The sequence below is a fragment of the Cervus canadensis genome, chromosome 2 (assembly GCF_019320065.1).
Source record: "Cervus canadensis isolate Bull #8, Minnesota chromosome 2, ASM1932006v1, whole genome shotgun sequence".
NCBI lineage: Eukaryota > Metazoa > Chordata > Mammalia > Artiodactyla > Cervidae > Cervus > Cervus canadensis.
The window spans coordinates 31344490-31366875 of NC_057387.1; the positions used below are offsets into that span (position 1 = coordinate 31344490).

General features: G+C 39.6%; 1 non-coding gene across 1 annotated transcript; it reads right to left on the reverse strand.

The window, feature by feature from the left end:
• Window positions 1-6692: 6692 nt before the first annotated feature.
• Window positions 6693-6796, reverse strand: LOC122437476. Its single transcript, XR_006268300.1, has one exon. It is a non-coding gene; the product is annotated as a U6 spliceosomal RNA (small nuclear RNA).
• Window positions 6797-22386: the final 15590 nt, after the last annotated feature.

Sequence of the window (22386 nt, forward strand, 5' to 3'; positions counted from 1 at the left end):
GTTTCTCTTTCAATTCTGTTTTCCTCAGTGTGTATGCCCAGTAGTGGTATTGCTGGGTCATATCGCAGCTCTATTTCCAGTTTTTTAAGGAATCTCCACACTGATCTCCATAGTGTCTGTACTAGTGTGCATTCCCACCAACAGTGTAAGAGGGTTCCCTTTCTCTGCACCCTCTCCAGCATTTATTGTTTGTAGACTTTTTGATAGCAGCCATTCTGACCAGCATGAGATGGTACCTCATTGTGGTTTTGATTTGCATTTCTCTGATAATGAGTGATGTTGAGCATTTTGTCATGTGTTTCTTAGCACTCTTCACAGCAGGTGGCCAAAGTATCAGGGTTTCACTTTCAACATCAGTCTTTCCAGAACACTCAGGGCTGATCTCCCTTAGGATCGACTGGTTGGATCTCCTTGCAGTCCAAGGGACTCTCAAGAGTCTTCCCCAACACCACAGTTCAAAAGCATCAATTCTTTGGTGCTCATCTTTCTTTATAGTCAAACTCTCACATCCATACATAACTACTGGAAAAACCATAGCCTTGACTAGATGAACCTTTGTTGGCAAAGTAATGTCTCTGCTTTTTAATATGCAGTCTAGGTTGGTCATAACTTTCCTTCCAAGGAGTATGTGTCTTTTAATTTCATGGCTGCAGTCACCATCTGCAGTGATTTTGGAGCCCCAAAAAATAAAGTCTGCCACTATTTCCACTGTTTCCCCATCTATTTGCCATGAAGTGATGGGACCAGTTGCCATGATCTTAGTTTTCTGAATGTTGAGCTTTAAGTCAGCTTTTCCCACTCTCCTCTTTCACTTTCATCAAGAGGCTCTTTAGTTCTTCTTTGCTTTCTGCCATAAGAGTGGTGTCATCTGCATATCTCAGGTTATTGATATTTCTTCAAGTAATCTTGATTCCAGCTTGTGCTTCATCCAGTTCAGCGTTTCTCATTATATACTCTGCATATAAGTTACATAAGCAGGGTGACAATATACAGCCTTGATGTACTCCTTTCCTGATTTGCAACCAGTCTGTTGTTCCATGTCCAGTTCTAACTGTTGCTTCCTGACCTGCATACAGATTTCTCAAGAGGAAGGTCAGGTGATCTGTTATGCCCATCCCTTTCAGAATTTTCCACAGTTTATTATGATCCACACAGTCGAAGGCTTTGGCGTAGTCAATAAAGCAGAAATAGATATTTTTCTGGAACTCTCTTGCTTTTTCAATTATCCAACAGATGTTGGCAATTTGATCTCTGGTTCCCCTGCCTTTCCTAAAACCAGCTTGAACATCTGGAAGTTGACAGTTCACGTATTGCTGAAGCCTGGCTTGGAGAATTTTGAGCATCACTTTACTAGGGTGTGAGATGAGCACAATTGTGCAGTAGTTTGAGCATTCTTTGGCATTGCCTTTCTTAGCAATTGGAATGAAAACTGACCTTTTCCAGTCCTGAGGCCACTGCTGAGTTTTCCAAATTTGCTGGCATATTGAGTGCAGCACTTTCACAGCATCAGCTTTTAGGATTTGAAATAGCTCAACTGGAATTCCATCACCTCCACTAGCTTTGTTTGTAGTGATGCTTCCTAAGGCCCACTTGACTTCATATTCCAGGATGTCTGGCTCTGGGTGAGTGATCACACCATTGTGATTATCTGGGTCATGAAGATCTTTTTTGTACAGTTCTTCTGTGTATTCTTGTCACCTCTTCTTAATGTCTTCTGCTTCTTTTAGGTCCCTACCATTTCTGTCCTTTATTGAGCCCATTTTTGCATAAAATGTTCCCTTAGTATCTCTAATTTTCTTGAAGAGATCTCTAATTTTTCCCATCCTATTATTTTCCTCTACTTCTTTTCACTGATCACTGAGAAAGGCTTTCTTATCTCTCCTTGCTGTTCTTTGGAACTCTGCATTCAAATGGGTATATCTTTCCTTCTTTCCTTTGCTTTTTGCTTCTCCTCTTTTCAAAGCTATTTGTAAGGCCTCTTCAGACAGCCATTCAATTTAATTACTGAAGGAAAGTTATGACCAACCTAGAGAGCATATTAAAAAGCAGAGACATTACTTTGCCAACAAAGGTCCATCTGGTCAAGGCTATGGTTTTTCCAGTGGTCATGTATGGATGTGAGAGTTGGACTGTGAAGAGAGCTGAGCGCCGAAAAATTTATACTTTTGAACTATGGTGTTGTAGAAGACTCTTGAGAGTCCCTTGGACTTCAAGGAGATCCAACCGGTCCATCCTAAAGGAGATCAGTCCTGGGTATTCATTGGACGGACTGATGCTGTAGCTGAAACTCCAATACTTTGGCCACCTTGTGCAAAGAGTTGACTCGTTGGAAAAGACCCTGATGCTGGAAGGGATTGGGGGCAGGAGGAGAAGGGGACAACAGAGGATGAGATGGATGGATGGCATCACCGACTTGATGGGCATGAGTTTGAGTAAACTCCGGGAGTTGGTGATGGACAGGGAGGCCTGGCGTGCTGCGGTTCATGGGGTCGCAGAGTCAGACATGACTGAGCTACTGAACTGACTGAGGATTTCTTTCTACCCTCTTATTTTGTTCTTTACATTTATCATATGTGTTCACTGTGTCTTATTTCTTTTCTTGACTTTGCTATAATTGACTAAATATTATTATCATTATTATATTCATTTATTCAACATAACTATTGAATAATTATACTCAATTATTATCATTATTATACTCTCTTGGAAGCTTAAAAATGTTCTTTCTCCTCTGATGGTGCCTACCCTAGAAATTATAAACTGCACACTTTACGTTTCAAAGTCTGAATTTAAAAAATATTTACCCATTTAAAATATAAATGCACATTTAACTCCATTTATCCTCTTCTTGATTTGTTGTCTAGTGTTTTAAAACTATATTTTTCCATCCCAACAATACATTGTTATAATTGTTTTATAGAATCAACAGTCATTTACATTTGCCCACATATTTACAAAGCTTTTTCTTCTTGATTCTTTTTCTATTTCAGATCCTCCACCTAGGATCAATTACCTTAGGCCTAAAATTTATGCTTTGGAATTTTCTTCAGTGAATCCCTGCTGAAGACAAATTCTTTTGACTATTCTTTTCATAAAAACATTTTTATCTCAGACTCAGCACTTTGAAGTTCACTCTCTTCTGGAGAGAGTTGCTACTGATATGTCAATGGTCAATCTGTCGTTTCTTCAAAAGTAAACTTTCTTTGACTGCTGTTAAGATTTTTCTCCATCTTTGGTTTTCTTCAGTTTTCCTGTGATACTCATAACTGTAGATTTATTTTTATTTATCCTTTAGATTAAATGAATCTTTTCAATCTATGCATTGGAGTCTTTCATTAATTCTCAGATACATTCTCTTCAAATATTTCCTTTGGTTCATTTCTCTCTATTCTTTCCAGGACTCAAATAAAACAAATTCAAACTATTTTTATACATCTTTTATCCTCTCTACATTTTTTGTATTTTTATAATCTATGTTGCATTCTCAATATATTTTTCTGTTTTATCTTCCTGGTCACAAATTCTGTCTTTTGTTTCTATTCAATCTATTGCCACATATGTCTGTTGAAGTTTTTAATTTTAATTATTGTTTTTTCATTCTAGATGTTATTTGATTCTTTTTAAAGTCTATGATTTTTTATGTTTTTTTTTATTTCCAGTGAAATTTTTTAAGTTTATGACTTACTTTTATTACACATTAAGCATAGTTGCTTTAAAAGATGCATCTGAAAAGTTCAACATCTGAAATCTGTCTCTGCTGACTCTCATTTATGTTGGTTCTTGCTCATGTTATAGTGTCATTTTCTTTTACGGCTCAGAAATTTGAATTGCTTGCTGGCCATTGTCCTTTAAAAATTATTTAGGGGCATTTCCTGAGGCCTAAGACAGATTTGCGCTCCTCCACAGAGGTTTTCAGTTTACCTCTCTTAGGTCTCTGGGCATGTTTAGTTGGAACAACTCAAATCAAAATTCTGTGAGTCATTAGTCCACCTAGACCTTGTATACACAGCGTGCAAAGACGTGAGACTTGATTAGCTGTTATAACCACACAAGGAAGTCTCTTTGCTTTTCCTGTTCTTTTTCTCTTCCTACATGTTTCAAAACCACAGCAACGCATTCCATAATTAATCAGAGTTTGTAGGAAGTTTCTGGTTTGTTATGACTGAGGATGTGGTTCAATATAGAGGTCTCTCACCTTTTCCCCACCCCCTTATGCATAATGGTGGGTCTTATCAGAAAATCGAAATGCAAGTATTTGTGGCATTAGCTCATATCTTCTGGACAAGGGCAACTTTGGTGCTCTAAATTACACTTTTGTTTGCCCATTGCTAGAACTGCAACTTCTATGGCTATTTTCAAGTTTTTTTCTTTGTTCTTACTAAGGGTCACCATGATGTGTCTAAGTATGATTTTGTATTTTCCTTCAGAAAATAATTCATTGGGCTTTATTTAGTAATTGTATTTTTCATCACTTCTGGAATATTCTCAGCCATTATCACTTCAAGAATCTTGTCTACCAATCTTTGTATCTCCTCTCTCTGAAACTCCAGTTACACTTATGTTAGACTCTCTAACTTAATCCTCACCATTTCTTAACTCCACCTTTATATTTTTCACTCTTTCTATGTGCTAGAGCTGCTGGAACAAATAACCACTAATTCTGTGTCTTCAAACCACAGAAGTTTTATTCTCTCATAGTTCTGAAAGCAGAAGTTCAAAATCAAGGTGTCTTCAGGGTTTATTCCTTCTGGATGCTCTGGGGAAGAATCTGTTCCATGTCACTCTCTTATCTTCTGGTGGTTGTTGGCAAGTCTTGGTGTTCTTTGGCTTGTAGACTCATCACTCCATTCCCTACTTCTGACTTCACATGACCTTCACCTATGGGTCTTCCTCTCTGAATCTGTGTTTTGAATATTCCTCCTCCTTCTCTTATAAGGATGACAGACATTAGATTTAGGGCCCTCCATAAATCTAATGCCTTTTGTCCTAAATCTAGGATGATCTCATCTCAAGATCATTAATTTAATACCATCTGCAAAACCCTATTTCTGAATAAGGTCATATTCATAATACCAAAGGTTAGAATTTGAACATATATTTTGTGGGGACAAAATTCAACACGCTGCAGCTACATTCTGATTAATTTACTTTTATAAATCTTCTGACTCGATGGACATGAGTTTGAGCAAGCTCCAGTAATTGGTGTGGACAATGGACAGGGACGCCTGGTGTGCTGCAGTCCATAGGGTTGCAAAGAGTCAGACACGACTGCACGACTAATCTGAACGGATATATCTTCCTGTTTATTAATCTATCTTTAGTTGTATCAAATCTGCTGTTAAACATATTCACTTTTGTTTTTGTTTGCATTTTTTAATTTATATTTTTAAAATTTCAATTATTAATTTTTCATTTTTAAAAATGCCTAGTCTCTCTTTAGTGTTTTCTCTGCACATATTTAAAAATTGTTCTTAATTTTTATAAATATATGAAAACATGGTTATTTATATTTTGTGTCAAGTTACTCCAATATCTGAAGTTTCATGAGCCCTCTTCTATCTTGTTGCTTCTCTTGGTTGAGAGTGCCTTGTTTTCTCATGTGTTTAGTGAATTTTGACTGTGAGTAGTTGAATTTCATTGAAAATTTTCTCTTTTAGATTCATGGGGATCTGGTATTATGTGTGCTCCTCCAGAAATTGTGTGCATTTTTCATCAGCGAGGACTCCAGATAACTTTTCATTTGGAACTACGTTAAACTAAATTTTTAGTTTGAGAGCCTGGATTTGGACACTATAAATTTGCACCTTATGTCAATGTGATAACCAGACTGTGAATTCAGGGTTTTTTGTTGTTGTTGTTTATTTGTTTATAGTGATTTTTTGCTTTCTTTTGTTTTAATTTTATTTACTTATTTATTTTTGGCTGTGCTGGGTCTTGTTGCTGCTCAGGTTTTTCTCTAACTGTTTCATGTGCAGCTAATCTCTTGTTGTGGAGCCTGGGATCTAGGGTGCGAGGGCTTCAGTAGTTTTGGCTCTGAAGCACTAGAGAACAGATTCAATAGTTGTGATGCTCAGGTTTAGTCGCTCCAAGGCATGTGGGATCTTTCCTGGATCAGGGATCAAACCCATGTCTCTTGAATTGGCAGGTAGATCTTTTTTTTTTTCATTTATTTTTATTAGTTGGAAGCTAATTACTTTACAATATTGTAGTGATTTTTGCCATACATTAACAAGAATCAGCCATGGATTTAAATGTGTTTCCCATCCCGATTCCCCCTCCCACCTCCCTCCACATCCACTGAGCCACCAGGGAAACCCCTGAATTCAGTTTTTTTAGGGATGTTGCCTTCCTCTGTTATGCTACCAAATTTCAGGCAATTTTCATATAACCTTTGGTGAAAGTGAACAGTGTTTCTAGTTCTCTCTTACACTAAGGTGGAACCCTTTGGGGTCTTTGACTTAAAGGAGGAAAGATCTATTCTTATACTCTCCACCATGAGCAGATCCCCGAGTTGTCCTCCTGTACTCCATGTTCCATGAGACTATGAAACTGATACCCAAGTTCATCTAGTTTGGCAAAGGCCCTCAAATTTCTCTTATTTCTCTCATTCATGCCATCACTATGTCTCTGACTTGAGAATTCCTTGCTTTCTTTGCAGCTCAACAGTGTTTATTTGCTTTCTTTATTTCTTTCTTTAATTGGAAGTCTTCATTAATTTTCATATCATCCTTAGACAGAGGGCATACTAACCTTCTCTGTATCATTCCAATTCTAGCATTTGTGCTGAAGAGAGTACTCAACAATGCTCTTAATAAAACATTTTAAAGTTTTTATCTAGCATTCTGGGTGTTTTTTTTTTTTCATTTATTTTTATTAGTTGGAGACTAATTACTTTACAGTATTGTAGTGGTTTTTGCCATACATTGACATAAATCAGCCATGGGTTTACATGTGTTCCCCATCCTGAACCCCCCTCCCTCTTCCCTCCCCATCACATCCCTCTAGGTCATCCCAGTGCACCAGCCCCGAGCACTTGTCTCATGCATCCAACCTGGACTGGGGATCTGTTTCACACTTGATAATATATATATTTCAATACTATTCTCTCAGATCATCCCACCCTCACCTTCTCCCATAGAGTCCAAAAGTCTGTTCTATACATCTGTGTCTCTTTTTCTGTCTTGCATATAGGGTTATCATTACCATCTTTCTAAATTCCATATATATGCATTAGTATACTGTATTGGTGTTTTTCTTTCTGGCTTACTTCACTCTGTATAATGAGCTCCAGTTTCATCCATCTCATTAGAACTGATTCAAATGAATTCTTTTTAATGGCTGAGTAATATTCCATTGTGTATATGTACCATAGCTTTCTTATCCATTCTACTGCTGCTGGGCATCTAGGTTGCTTCCATGTCCTGGCTATTATAAACAATGCTGTGATGAAAATTGGGGTACACGTGTCTCTTTCAGTTCTGGTTTCCTTGGTGTGTATGCCCAGGAGTGGGATTGCTGGGTCATATGGCAGTTCTATTTCCAGTTTTTTAAGGAATCTCCACACTGTTCTCCATAGTGGCTGTACTAGTTTGCATTCCCACCAACAGTGGAAGAGGGTTCCCTTTTCTTCACACCCTGTCCAGCATTTATTGCTTGTAGACTTTTGAATAGCAGCCATTCTGACTGGCTTGTAATGGTACCTCATTGTGGTTTTGATTTGCATTTCTCTGATAATGAGTGATGTTGAGCATCTTTTCGTGTGTTTGTTAGCCATCTGTATGTCTTCTTTGGAGAAATGTCTGTTTAGATCTTTGGCCCATTTTTTGATTGGGTCATTTATTTTTCTGGAATTGAGCAGCAGGAGTTGCTTGTATATTTTTGAGATTAATCCTTTGTCTGTTGCTTCATTTGCTACTATTTTCTCCCATTCTGAAGGCTGTCTTTTCACCTTGCATATAGTTTCCTTTGTTGTGCAAAAACTTTTAAGTTTAATTAGATCCCATTTGTTTATTTTTGCTTTCATTTCCAATATTCTGGGGGGTGGGTCATAGAGGATACTGCTGTGATTTATGTTGGAGAATGTTTTGCCTATGTTCTCCTCTAGGAGTTTAATAGTTTCGGGTCTTACATTTAGATCTTTAATCCATTTTGAGTTTATTTTTGTGTATGGTGTTAGAAAGTGTTCTAGTTTATTCTTTTACAAGTGGTTGACCAGTTATCCCAGCACCACTTGTTAAAGAAGTTGCCTTTTTTCCATTGTATAGTCTTGCCTCCTTTGTCAAAGATAAGGTGTCCATAGGTACGTGGATTTATCTCTGGGCTTTCTATTCTGTTCCATTGATCCATATTTGCCTTTGTGCCAGTACCATACTGTCTTGATGACTGTGGCTTTGTAGTACAGCCTGAAGTCAGGCAGATTGATTCCTCCAGTTCGATTCCTCTTTCTAAAGATTGTTTTGGCTATTCGAGGTTTTTTGTATTTCCATACAAATTGTGAAATTATTTGTTCTAGTTCTGTGAAATACCGTTGGTAGCTTGATAGGGATTGCATTGAATCTATAGATTGCTTTGGGTAGTATAGTCATTTTGACAATATTGATTTTTCCAATCCATGAACACGGTATATTTCTCCATCTATTTGTGTCCTCTTTGATTTCTTTCATCAGTGTTTTATAGTTTTCTATGTGTAGGTCTTTCCTTTCTTTAGGTAGATATACTCCTAAGTATTTTATTCTTTTTATTGCAATGGTGAATGGAATTGTTTCCTTAATTTCTCTTTCTGTTTTCTCATTGTTAGTGTATAGGAATGCAAGGGATTTCTGTGTGTTAATTTTGTATCCTGCAACTTTACTATATTCAATGATTAGCTCTAGTAATTTTCTGGTAGAGTCTTTAGGGTTTTCTATGTACAGGTTCATGTCATCTGCAAACAGTGAGAGTTTTACTTCTTCTTTTCCTATCTGGATTCCTTCTATTTCTTTTTCTGCTCTGATGGCTGTGGCCAAAACTTCCAAAACTATGTTGAATAGTAGTGGTGAGAGTGGGCACCCTTGTCTTGTTCCTGACTTTAGGGGAAATGTTTTCAATTTTTCACCATTGAGGATAATGTTTGCAGTGGGTTTGTCATATATAGCTTTTATTATGTTGAGGTATGTTCCTTCTATTCCCACTTTCTGGAGAGTTTTTATCATAAATGGATGTTGGATTTTGTCAAAGGCTTTTTCTGCATCTATTGAGACAATCATATGGTTTTTATCTTTCAATTTGTTAATGTGGTATATTACATTGATTGATTTGCGGATGTTAAAGAATTCTTGCATTCCTGGGATAAAGCCCACTTGGCCATGATGGATGATCTTTTTAATATGTTGTTGGATTCTGTTTGCTAGAATTTTGCTAAGGATTTTCGCATCTATGTTCATCAGTGATATTGGCCTGTAGTTTTCTTTTTTGTGTAGCATCTTTGTCTGGTTTTGGAATTAGGGTGATGGTGGCCTCATAGGATGAGAGTGGAAGTTTACCTTCTGCAATTTTCTGGAAGATTTTGAGTAAGATAGGTGTTAGCTCTTCTCTAATTTTTGGTAGAATTCAGCTGTAAGCCATCTGGTCCTGGGCTTTTTTTTGCTGGAAGATTTCTGATTACAGTTTCGATTTCCGTGCTTGTGATGGGTCTGTTAAGATCTTCTATTTCTCCTGGTTCAGTTTTGGAAAGTTATACTTTTCTAAGAATTTGTCCATTTCTTCCAAGTTGTTCATTTTATTGGCATATAGCTGCTGGTAGTGGTCTCTTATGATCCTTTGTATTTCAGTGTTGTCTGTTGTGATCTCTCCATTTTCATTTCTAATTTTGTTGATTTGGATCTTCTCCCTTTGTTTCTTAACGAGTCTTGCTAATGGTTTGTCAATTTTGTTTATCTTTTCAAAAAACCAGGTTTTAGCTTTGTTGATTTTGGCCATGGTCTCTTTTGTTTCTTTTGCATTTATTTCTGCCCTAATTTTTAAAATTTCTTTCCTTCTACTAACCCCGGGATTCTTCATTTCTTCCTTCTCTAGTTGCTTTAGGTGTAGAGTTAGGTTAATTATTTGACTTTTTTCTTGTTTCTTAAGGTAAGCCTGTATTGTTATGAACCTTCCCCTTAGCACTTTTTTTACAGTATCCCATAGGTTTTGGGTTGTTGTGTTTTCATTTTCTTTCGTTTCTATGCATATTTTGACTTCTTTTTTTATTTCTTCTATGATTTATTGGTTATTCAGAAGCGTGTTATTTACCCTCCATATGTTGGAATTTTTAATAGTTTTTTTTTGCTGTAATTGAGATCTAATCTTACTGCATCATGGTCAGAAAAGATGACTGGAATGATTTCAATTTTTTTGAATTTACCAAGGCTAGATATGGCCCAGGATGTGATCTATTCTGGAAAAGGTTCCATGTGCACTTGAGTAAAAGGTGAAATTAATTGTTTGGGGGTAAAATGTCCTATAGATATCAATTAGGTCTAGCTGGTCCATTGTGCCATTTAAAGTTTGTTTTTTCCTATTAATTTTTTGTTTAGTTGATCTATCCATAGGTGTGAGTGGGGTGTTAAAGTCTCCAACTATTATTGTTTTATTGTTAATTTCCCCTTTCATACTTGTTAGCATTTGCCTTATATATTACAGTGCTCCTATGTTGGGTGCATATATATTTATAATTGTTATATCTTCTTGTTGGATTGATCCTTTGATCATTATGTAGTGTCCTTCTTTGTCTCTTTTCACAGCCTTTATTTCAAAGTCTATTTTATCTGATATGAGTATTGTGACTCCTGTTTTCTTTTGGTCTCCGTTTGCATGAAATATTTTTTTTTCCAGCCCTTCACTTTCAGCTTGTATGTGTCCCTTGTTTTGAGGTTGGCCTCTTGTAGACAGCATATATGGGGGACTTGCTTTTTTATCCATTCAGCCAGTCTTTGTCTTCTGGTTGGGACATTCAACCCATTTACATTTAAGGTAATTATTGATAGGTATGGTCCTGTTGCCATTTACTTTGTTGTTTTGGGTTTGCGTTTATACAACCTTTCTATGTTTCCTGTCTAGAGAAGATCCTTTAGCATTTGTTGAAGAGCTGGTTTGGTGGTGCTGAATTCTCTCAGCTTTTTCTTGTCTGTAAAGCTTTTAAATTCTCTTTCATATCTGAAAGAGATCCTTGCTGGGTACAGTAATCTGGGTTGTAGGTTATTCTCTTTCATTACTTTCAATATGTCCTATCATTCCCTTCTGGCCTGAAGAGTTTCTATTGATAGATCAGCTGTTATCCTTATGGGAATCCCTTTGTGTGTTATTTGTTGTTTCTCCCTTGCTGCTTTTAATATTTGTTCTTTGTGTTTGATCTTTGTTAATTTGATTAATACGTGTCTTGGGGTGTTTCACCTTGGGTTTATCCTGTTTGGGAGTCTCTGGGTTTCTTAGACCTGTGTGACTATTTCCTTCCCCATTTTAGGGAAGTTTTCAGCTATTATCTCCTCAAGTATTTTCTCATGGCCTTTCTTTTTGTCTTCTTCTTCTGGGACTCCTATGATTCGAATGTTGGGGCATTTCACATTGTCCCAGAGGTCCCTGAGGTTGTCCTCATTTCTTTTGATTCTTTTTTCTTTTTTCCTCTCTGCTTCACTTATTTCCACCATTTTATCTTCTACCTCACTTATCCTATCTTCTGCCTCCGTTATTCTACTGTCAGTTTCCTCCAGAGTGTTTTTGATCTCATTTATTGCATTATTCATTCTTAATTGACTCTTTCTTATTTCTTCAAGGTCCTTGTTAAACATTTCTTGCATCTTGCAATCCTTGTCTCCAGGCTATTTATCTGTAACTCCATTTTGTTTTCAAGATTTTGGACCATTTTTATTATCATTATTCTAAATTCTTTTTCATGTAGATTCCCTATCTCCTCCTCTTTTGTTTGGCTTGGTGGGCATTTTTTATGTTCCTTTACCTGCTGGGTATTTCTCTGTCTTTTCATCTTGTTTAGATTTCTGTTTGGGGGTGGCCTTTCTGTATGCTGGTGGTCTGTGGTTCCTTTTTATTGTGAAGGTTTCTCCCAGTGGGTGGGGTTGGACGATTGGCTTGTCAAGGTTTCCTGGTTAGGGAAGCTTGCGTCGGTGTTCTGGTGCATGGAGCTGGATTTCTTCTCTCTGGAGTGCAATGAAGTGTCCAGTAGTGAGTTTTGAGATGTGTCTATGGGTTTGGTGTGACTTTGGGCAGCCTGTATATTGACGCTCAGGGTTATGTTCCTGCATTGCTGGAGAATTTGCATGGTATGTCTTGCTCTGGAACTTATTGGCTCTTGGGTGGTGGTTGGTTTCAGTGTAGGTATGGAGGCTTTTGGATGATCTCTTATTACTTAATGTTCCATGTAGTCAGGAGTTCTCTGGTGTTCTCAGGTTTTGGACTTAAGTCTCCTGCCTCTGGATTTCAGTCTTATTCTTCCAGTAGCCTCAAGACTTCTCCAACTATACAGCACTGATAATAAAACTTCTAAGTTAATGGTGAAAAGATTCTCCACAGTGAGAGACACCCAGAGAGGTTCACAGAGGTACATGAAGAAGAGAAGAGGGAGGAAGGAGATAGAGATGAGCAGGAGGAGAAAAAGGGGGACTCAAGAGGAGAGCATCAGATCTAGGCAGAACTGTGTTCCCTAAGTGTTCTCCGTAGCTCAGAGCAGCCACAGAGATCCACAGAATTGGACTGAGAAGAGAAGGGGGAGGGAGGAATTAGAGGTGATCTGGGGGAGAAAAAGGAGAGTCAAAAGGGGGAGAGAGTAATCATGACACTCCTGAGTTAAAATGGGTACTGAATATTGGATTCTTAAATGTCCAAAATTGATATATAATATTAAAAAACAAAGATTAAAAATCTAGAGTAGAGGTTAGACTCTTAAAAATACAATATTAAAAACAAAAACACAAAAAATTTAAGAAATATATATGAAGTTTGCTTTAGAATTAGGAAATTAGGGTCTTTCTTTTTTTTGCAAGGTTATAGTGGGTTATGAAAATGAAAATTAAGGAGTAATAGAGGAGTAAGAAAAAGTAAAATGTGGGATGTTTTGAGAGAACAGCATCAAAACATGTATATTATCTATGGTGAAACAGATCACCAGCCCAGGTTGGATGCATGAGACAAGTGCTCGGGCCTGATGCACTGGGAAGACCCAGAGGGATCGGGTAGAGAGGGAGGTGGGAGGGGGGATCGGGATGGGGAATACATGTAAATCCATGGCTGATTCATGTCAATGTATGACAAAATCCACTACAGTATTGTAAAGTAATTAGCCTCCAACTAATAAAAATAAATGGGAAAAAAAGAAAAAAAATTTTAATTAAAAATAATAATAATAGTAAAATATATCTAGGAATTTCTCTGGAGCTGTTGTGGGCAGTGTGGGCTCAGTTCAGTTTCAGATAGCTCCTTGTTCCAGCTTACCCTTCTCAATACCTGTAGGCCCCTTCCAGTGTAGTCGGTGTTAACTACAGGGATTTATATCTGTTGCACCTGTCACTTCTGAAGCGGTTCCCTTTGTTTATTTGGTTTCTGTTTGCAGGTCTCTTCAGTGTCTAATTTCTGCCCTGACACAAGTGGGTGGAGGTGGTCTCTTATTTAGGTTTGCTTGTTCAGTCGTGCTGTGGGGAGGGAAGGGCACTGCAGACGAATATCACTGGCGTGTGTGGGGAGCACTCGCAGTGTTCCAGCCACGCTGAGTTTGCCCCCGCTCACAGTGTGTGTGCCTTCCCCGTCTACACTGCTCAGGCTCCAGGTTGCTCTCAGGGAGTGGGCCCTGAGTTGTGTGTACTTCCCACGCCTAAGCCGCTCAGGTTCAGGTTTTCGGGTATTCCACAAAGACGCAGACTCAGTTGGGCCTGCGTGTTGTGCCTTCCCCGCCTGAGCAGCTCAGGCAGCCAGGAGCTTGAGCAGCACACTCTCCCCTGGTGCAATGCGCCTTCTCCCCTCCGCAGTCCCAGTCTCAGTTTCCGCGTGCCCCGGTCCGGTGCGCTTTGTGTCTCTTCTGGGGAGTTGGTCTCTAGCTGCGACCCTCTCGGTGGATGTCAACCATCCAGAATCTCAGGAAGTCTTTGGTTAGAAACTGGAAGCCTGTTTGCAGTTTGGTAGGGGATGCTGTCTCTGGGGCTGTTTTTGCCCCTTTCCCCTCCCCTCTGCTTCCTGCCTCAGGCAGGAGATGGGCCATTCTGTAGCCGGCTAGTCTTCTCTGGAATTGCTCAGTCCTTCCTTTGTTCTGCGAGTGGGCCGGCAGTGTCTTCGGTTAGCGCTTTTCACCACTTAATTTTCTCTCTCTCTCTTGCTATCCCACAGTTTAAGTTGCTATCTCATGTTAGCTCCCTCTGATTGCCCTCAGGGCATTCAGGCCTGGTCCTTACCCTAAGCAATGCCGCCCGCTCCTCTCCATTCAGCCCCCACTTGCTGGTGGTGGATGTGAGCATCTGGGGTACTTATCTGCTGGGAGTTGCTTTTAGGCATGTAATCTGTGGGTTTTATTTTTCCTCCCGGTTAGGTTGCCCACCGAGATTCGAAAACTTCCCCCAGACCCGCCAGTGAGAGGATTTCCTGGTGTTTGGAAACGTCCTCTATTAGGACTCCCTTACCGGGATGGGTCTCCATCCCTAACTCTTTTGTCTCTCTTTTTATCTTTTATATTTTGTCCTACCTCCTTTCGAAGACAATGGGCTGCTTTTCTGGGTGCCTGATGTCCCCTGCTAGTGATCAGAAGTTGTTTTGTGGCGTTTGCTCAGCGTTCAAATGTTCTTTCAATGAATTTGTAGGGGAGAAAGTGGTCTCCCCATCCTATCCCTCTGCCATCTTAGCTCCTCCTCCCATTTTAGTTATTTAAAATGGAAAGTTTAGTCTAGTAATATTGCCATTGTCTTATCAGAAACAGAAATTCTCTTTTTCTTTTTGAATCAATTTGGATGATTTCTGCTATTTTAGAAAATTATCTCTACCACCTACATTTTAAAAGTTGTTTGACCTATTTTTTTTAAACCATATTTCCTCAAGGGCTTTATATCTGTGGTTATGGCCCAATTTTTATGTGTAGTTAATTTTTACCTTTTCCATCTCTTATTTCTAACATGATCAGGTCAATGTACTGAATAAAGACAAATAATTGATTAAAAAAGAGAAATAGGGATAAAGGAAAATTTGATAAGACCTTTGAAATTTCTATGTGTATTATGGAGGTACACACAAGAGACATTTTGGCAAGATTTAAATGGGAAGAATTTAAATGTATGTAAAACTCTCATGCTTGGTAAAGCCTCAAATAGATTGTGATGCCAAAAGCTCAGCATCTGTGCATCAGTGTCGAATAGAATCTCAAAGACAGAGTTTTGAGTGAAGTAGAAAATACATATCATGTAAGGCCTAATAACCATAATAAGGTGCAAAAGGGGACACAGCAGATACAATTTTTGTTGCCAAAAAAACTATGTCCCAACATGGGAGGATTTGATGAGGAATTTTATAGCAAGGCTGCAAGAATGAAGGCTGATGATAAGATAGGAGCAGGGGAGTGCAGGGCCTCCACTCCTCTAATCTTGTCTCAGGTAATCTTGAACAGCTTCTCTGCTTCTTTTAATGTAACCTCAGGCGGTCTTTCTCTGATAAGAAGAATCATTTTGGTGGAATCAGTCCAGTTCAATTGCTCAGTCATATCCAACTCTTTGAGAACCCATGGACTGCAGCATACCAGGCATTCCCGTCTATCCCCAACTCCCTTAGCTTGCTCAAACTTATGTCCATTGCATCGGTGATGCCATCCAGCCATCTCATCCTCTGTCGTCCCCTTCTCCTGCCTTCAATCTTTCCCAGCATCAGGGTCTTTTCTAATGAGTGGGATATGCCCATCAGGTGGCCAAAGCTTCAGCTTCAGCATCAGTCCTTCCAATGAATATTCAGGACTGATTTCCGTTAGGATTGACTGGTTTGATCTCCTTGCAGTCCATAGGACTCTCAAGAGTCTTCTCCAAAACAGAGTTCAAAAGCATCAATTCTTTGGTGCTCAGCTTTCTTTATGGTAAGAAGAATGCTGACATGTAAAAGAGCTTAAAGACATTGTTACCTGTATACTTTAAGGTGGAATCAGAACCCTGCCTTAAGTCTGCAGTACTGTTTCCTGGCTGCCCCCTCCCTTCTCTTTGCCTCCCTTCCCTTCCCAGATTCATTCATTCAGTCAGTTCAGTCACTCAGTCATGTCTGACTCTTTGCAACCCCATGGCCTGCAGCATGCCAGGCCTCCTTGTCCATCACCAACTCCCAGAGCTTACTCAAACTCATGTCCATTGAGTTGGTGATGCCATTCAACCATCTCATCCTCTTTCATCTCCTTCTCCTCCTGCCTTCAATCTTTCCCAGCATCAGGGTCTTTTCAAATGAGTCAGTTCTTCACATCAGATGGCCAAAGTATTGGAGTTTCATCTTCAACATCAGTCCTTCAGATGAATATTCATGACTGATTTCTTTTCGGATTGACTGGTTGGATCTCCTTGCAGTCCAAGGGACTCTCAAGAATCTTCTCAAACACTACAGTTCAAAGGTATCAATACCTCAGCACTCAGCTTTCTTTACAGTCTAATTTTCACATCCATACATGACTGCTGGAAAAACCATAGCCTTGACTAGACGAACCTTTGTTGTCAAAGTAATGTCTCTGCTTTTTCATATGCTGTCTAGGTTTGTCATAACTTTCTTTCAAGGAGTAAGCATCTTTTAATTTCATGGCTGCAATCACCATCTGCAGTGATTTTGAAGTCCCCAAAAATAAAGTCAGCCACTGTTTCCACTGTTTCCCCATCTATTTGCCATGAACTGATGGGATCAGATGCCATGCTCTTAGTTTTCTGAATGTTGAGCTATAAGCCAAATTTTTTCACTCTTCTCTTTCACTTTCATTAAGAGGATTTTTAATTCTTCTTCATTTTCTGTCATAAGAGTGGTGTCATCTGCATATCTGAGGTTGTTGATATTTCTCTGGGCAATCTTAATTCCAACGTGTGCTTCATCCAGTCCAGCATTTCTCATGATGTACTCTGCATATAAGTTAAATAAGCAGGGTGACAATATACTGTCTTGACGTACTCCTTTCCCGATTTGGAACCAGTCTGTTTTTCCATGTCCGGTTCTAACCGATACTTCCTGACCTGCATACAAATTTCTCAGGAGGCATTCCCATCTCTTTCAAAATTTTCCACAGTTTGTTGTGATCCACACAGTCAAAGGCTTTGGCATAGTCAATAGCATAAATAGATGTTCTTCTGGACACTGTTGCTTTTTCAATGATCCAGTGGATGTTGGCAATTTGATCTCTGGTTCCTCTGCCTTTTCTAAAACCAGCTTGAACATCTGGAAGTTCACAGTTTACGTATTGCTGAAGCCTGGCTTGGAGAATTTTGAGCATTACTTTACTAGTGTGTGACATGAATGCAATTGTGCGGTAGTTTGAGCATTCTTTGGGATTGCCTTTCTTAGGGATTGGAATGAAAACTGACCTTTTCCAGTCCTGTGGCCACTGCTGAGTTCTCCAAATTTGCTGGCATATTGAGTGCAGCACTTTCACAGCATCATCTTTTAGGATTTGAAATAGCTCAACTGTAATTCCATCACCTGCACTAGCTTTGTTTATAGTGATGCTTCCTAAGGCCCACTTGACTTCACATTCCAGGATGTCTGGCTCTAGGTGAGTGATCACACCATCATGGTTAGCTGGGTCATGAAGATCTTTTTTGTTTAGTTCTGTGTATTCTTGTCACCTCTTCTTAATATCTTCTGCTTCTGTCCTTTATTGAGCCCATCTTTGCATGAAGTGTTCACTTGGTATCTCTAATTTTCTTGAAGAGATCTCTAGGCTTTCCCATCATATTATTTTCCTTTATTTCTTTGCACAGATCAGTGAGGAAGGCTTTCTTATCTCTCCTTGCTATTCTTTGGAACTCAGCATTCAAATGAGTATATCTTTCCTTTTCTCCACTGCTTTTCGTTTTCCTTATTTTCACAGCTATTTGTAAGGCCTACTCAGAGAGCCATTTTGCTGTTTTGCATTTCTTTTTCTTGGGGATGGTCTTGATCACTGCCTCCTATACAAAGCCATGAACCTCTGTCCATAGTTCATCAGGCACTCTGTCTATCAGATCTAGTTCATTAAATCTATTTCTCACTTCCCCTGTATAATCTTAAGGGACTTGATTTAGATCATACCTGGATGGTCTAGTGGTTTTCCCTATTTTCTTCAATTTAAGTCTGAATTTGGCAATAAGGAGTTCATGATCTGAGCCACAGTCAGCTCCCCATCTTGTTTTTGCTGACTGTAGAGAGCTTCTCCATCTTTGGCTGCAAATAATATAATCAATCTGATTTCAATGTTGAGCATCTGGTGATGTCCATGTGTAGAATCTTCTCCTGTGATGTTGGAAGACGGTGTTTGCTCTGACCAGTGCGGTCTCTTGGCAAAACTCTGTTAGCCTTTGCCATACTTCATTCTGTACTCCAAAACAAATTTGCCTGTTATTCCAGGTATCTCTTGACTTCCTACTTTTGCATTCCAGTCCCCTATAATGGAAAGTAAATCTTTTTGGGGTGTTAGTTCTAAAAGGTCTTGTAGGTCTTCATAGAACCGTTCAATTTCAGCTTCTTCAGCATTGCTGGTTGAGGCAAAGACTTGGATTACTATGATACTGTGTGGTTTGCCTTGGAAACGAACAGAGATCCTTCTGTCGTTTTTGAGATTATATCCCAAGTACTGCATTTCGGACTCTTTTGTTGACTATGATGGCTACTTCATTTCTTCTAAGGGATTCTTGCCCACAGTAGTAGGTCGTCTGAGTTAAATTCACCCATTCCAGTCCATTTTAGTCCACTGATTCCTTAAATGTCAACGTTCACTCTTGCCATCTCTTGTTTAATCACTTCCAATTTGCCTTGATTCATGGACCTAACATTCCAGGTTCCTATGTAGTATTGTTCTTTACTATACAATATTTTTCTTTACAATTGGACCTTGCTTCCATCACCAGTCACAAACACAATTGGGTATTGTTTTTGCTTTGGCTCTGTCTCTTCATTCTTTCTGGAGTTATTCCTCCACTGATCTCCAGTGGCATATTGGGCACCTACTGATCTGAGGAGTTCATCTTTCTGTGTCCTATCATTTTGCCCTTTAATACTGTTCATGGGGTTCTCAAGGCAAGAATACTGAAGTGGTTATCCATTCCCTTCTCCAGGTGACCACATTTTGTCAGAACTCTCCACCATGACCCATCTGTCTTGGGCGGCGCTACATGGCATGGCTTATAGTTTCATTGAGTTAGACAGGCTGTGGTTCATGTGATTACATTGGTTAGTTTTCTGGGATTGTGGTTTTCATTACTTCTGACCTCTGATGGAGAAGATTAGAGGCTTATGGAAGCTTCCTGATGGGAGAGACTGACTTGGGGTGAAAGTTCAGTTCAGTTCAGTACAGTCACTCAGTGGTGTTGGACTCTTTGCGACCCTATGAATCACAGCACGCCAGGCCTCCCTGTCCATCACCAACTCCCGGAGTTTACTCAAATTCATGTCCATCGAGTCGGTGATGCCATCCAGCCATCTCATCCTCTGTCGTCCCCTTCTCCTCCTGCCCCCAATCCTTCCCAGCATCAGGGTCCTTTCCAATGAGTCAACTCTTCGCATGAGGTGGCCAAAGTATTGGAGTTTCAGCTTCAACATCAGTCCTTCAACATCAGTTCAAAAGCATCAATTTTTCGGTGCTCAGCTTTCTTCACAGTCCAATCTCACATCCATACATGACTACTACTTGACCAGACAAACCTTTGTTGGCAAAGTAATGTCTCTGCTTTTTCATATGCTATCTAGGTTGGTCATAACTTTCCTTCCAAGGAGTAAGCGTTTTTTAATTTCATGGCTGCAATCACCATTTGCAGTGATTTTGGAGCCCCCCCAAAAATAGTCTGACACTGTTTCCACTGTTTCCCCACCTATTTCCCATAAAGTCATGAGACCAGATGACATGATCTTAGTTTTCTGAATGTTGAACTTTAAGCCAACATTTTCCACTCTCTTTCACTTTCATCAAGAGGCTTTTTAGTTTCTCTTCACTTTCTGCCATAAGGGTCGTGTCATCTGCATATCTGAGGTTATCGATATGTCTCCCAGCAATCTTGACTTCAGCTTGTGCTTCTTCCAGCCCAGCGTTTCCAAGACCTTTTAGAACTAACACCCAAAAAAGATATCCTTTTCATTATAGGGGACTGGAATGCAAAACTAGGAAGTCAAGAAACACCTGGAGTAACAGGCAAATTTGGCCTTGGAGTGTGAAATGAAGCAGGGCAAAGGCTAATAAAGTTTTGCCAAGAGAAGGCACTGGTCATAGCAAACACCCTCTTCCAACAACACAAGAGAATACTCTACATGTGGACATCACCAGATGCTCAACATTGAAATCAGATTGATTATATTCTTTGCAGCCAACGATGGAGAAGCTCTCTACAGTCAGCAAAAAGAAGACAGGGAGCTGACTGTGGCTCAGATCATGAACTCCTTATTGTCAAATTCAGACTTAAATTGAAGAAAATAGGGAAAACCACTAGACCATCCAGGTATGATCTAAATCAAATCCCTTATGACTATACAGTGGAAGTGAGAAATAGATTTAATAGATCTGATAGAGTGCCTGATGAACTATGGACAGAGGTTCTGACATTGAACAGGAGGCAGTGATCAAGACCATCCCCAAGGAAAAGAAATGCAAAACAGCAAAATGGCTCTCTGAGTAGGCCTTACAAACAGCTGTGAAAATAAGGAAAACGAAAAGCAGTGGAGAAAAGGAAAGATATTACCATTTGAATGCAGAGTTCCAAAGAATAGCAAGGAGAGATAAGAAAGCCTTCCTCACTGATCTGTGCAAAGAAATAAAGGAAAATAATATGATGGGAAAGCCTAGAGATCTCTTCAAGAAAATTAGAGATACCAAGTGAACACTTCATGCAAAGATGGGCTCAATAAAGGACAGAAGCAGAAGATATTAAGAAGAGGTGACAAGAATACACAGAACTAAACAAAAAAGATCTTCATGACCCAGCTAACCATGATGGTGTGATCACTCACCTAGAGCCAGACATCCTGGAATGTGAAGTCAAGTGGGCCTTAGGAAGCATCACTATAAACAAAGCTAGTGCAGGTGATGGAATTCCAGTTGAGCTATTTCAAATCCTAAAAGATGATGCTGTGAAAGTGCTGCACTCAATATGCCAGCAAATTTGGAGAACTCAGCAGTGGCCACAGGACTGGAAAAGGTCAGTTTTCATTCCAATCCCTAAGAAAGGCAATCCCAAAGAATGCTCAAACTACCGCACAATTGCATTCATGTCACACACTAGTAAAGTAATGCTCAAAATTCTCCAAGCCAGGCTTCAGCAATACGTAAACTGTGAACTTCCAGATGTTCAAGCTGGTTTTAGAAAAGGCAGAGGAACCAGAGATCAAATTGCCAACATCCACTGGATCATTGAAAAACAAGAGAGTTCCAGAAGAACATCTATTTTTGCTATTGACTAAGCCTTTGACTGTGTGGATCACAACAAACTGTGGAAAATTCTGAAAGAGATGGGAATATCAGACCACCTAACCTGCCTCTTGAGAAACCTGTATGCACGTCAGGAAGCAACAGTTAGAACTGGACATGGAACAACAGACTGGTTCCAGATAGGAAAAAGCGTATGTCAAGTGGATGAAACCTGGGTCTTATTCTGATGGGCAGGGCCAGGCTCATTAATCTAATCCAATTTTCTGTTGATGGGTGGAGCTGTGTTCCCTCCCTGCTATTTATCTGGGGCCAAACTATGGTGGAGGTAATGAAGATAATGACAACCTCCTTCAAAAGATCCCATGCATATACTACTACACTCAGTGCCCCCAAACCTGCAGCAGACCACCACCAACCTATGCCTCTGCTGGAGACTCCTGGACACTCACAGGCAAGTCTGGGTCAGTTTCTTGTGGGGTCACTCCTCCTTTCTCTTGGGTCCTGGTGCACAGAAAGTTCTGTTTGTGCCCTCCAAGAGTCTGTTTCCCAGTCCTGAGTAAGATCTGACAGCTCTGTGGTCGGGTTAATGGTGACCTCCTCCAAGAGGGCTTATGCCATACCCAAGATTAGCAACTATTCCCAAATTAGCAACTATCTGAATCTTCCTTTTGGAACTCAGGGCTTCCCTGGTGGCTTAGATGGTAAAGAATCTGCCTGAAATGTGGTAGACCTGGGTTCGATCCTTGGATTGGGGAGATCCCCTGGAGAAAGAAATGGCAACCCACTCCAGTATTCTTGCCTGGGAAATCCCATTGACAGAG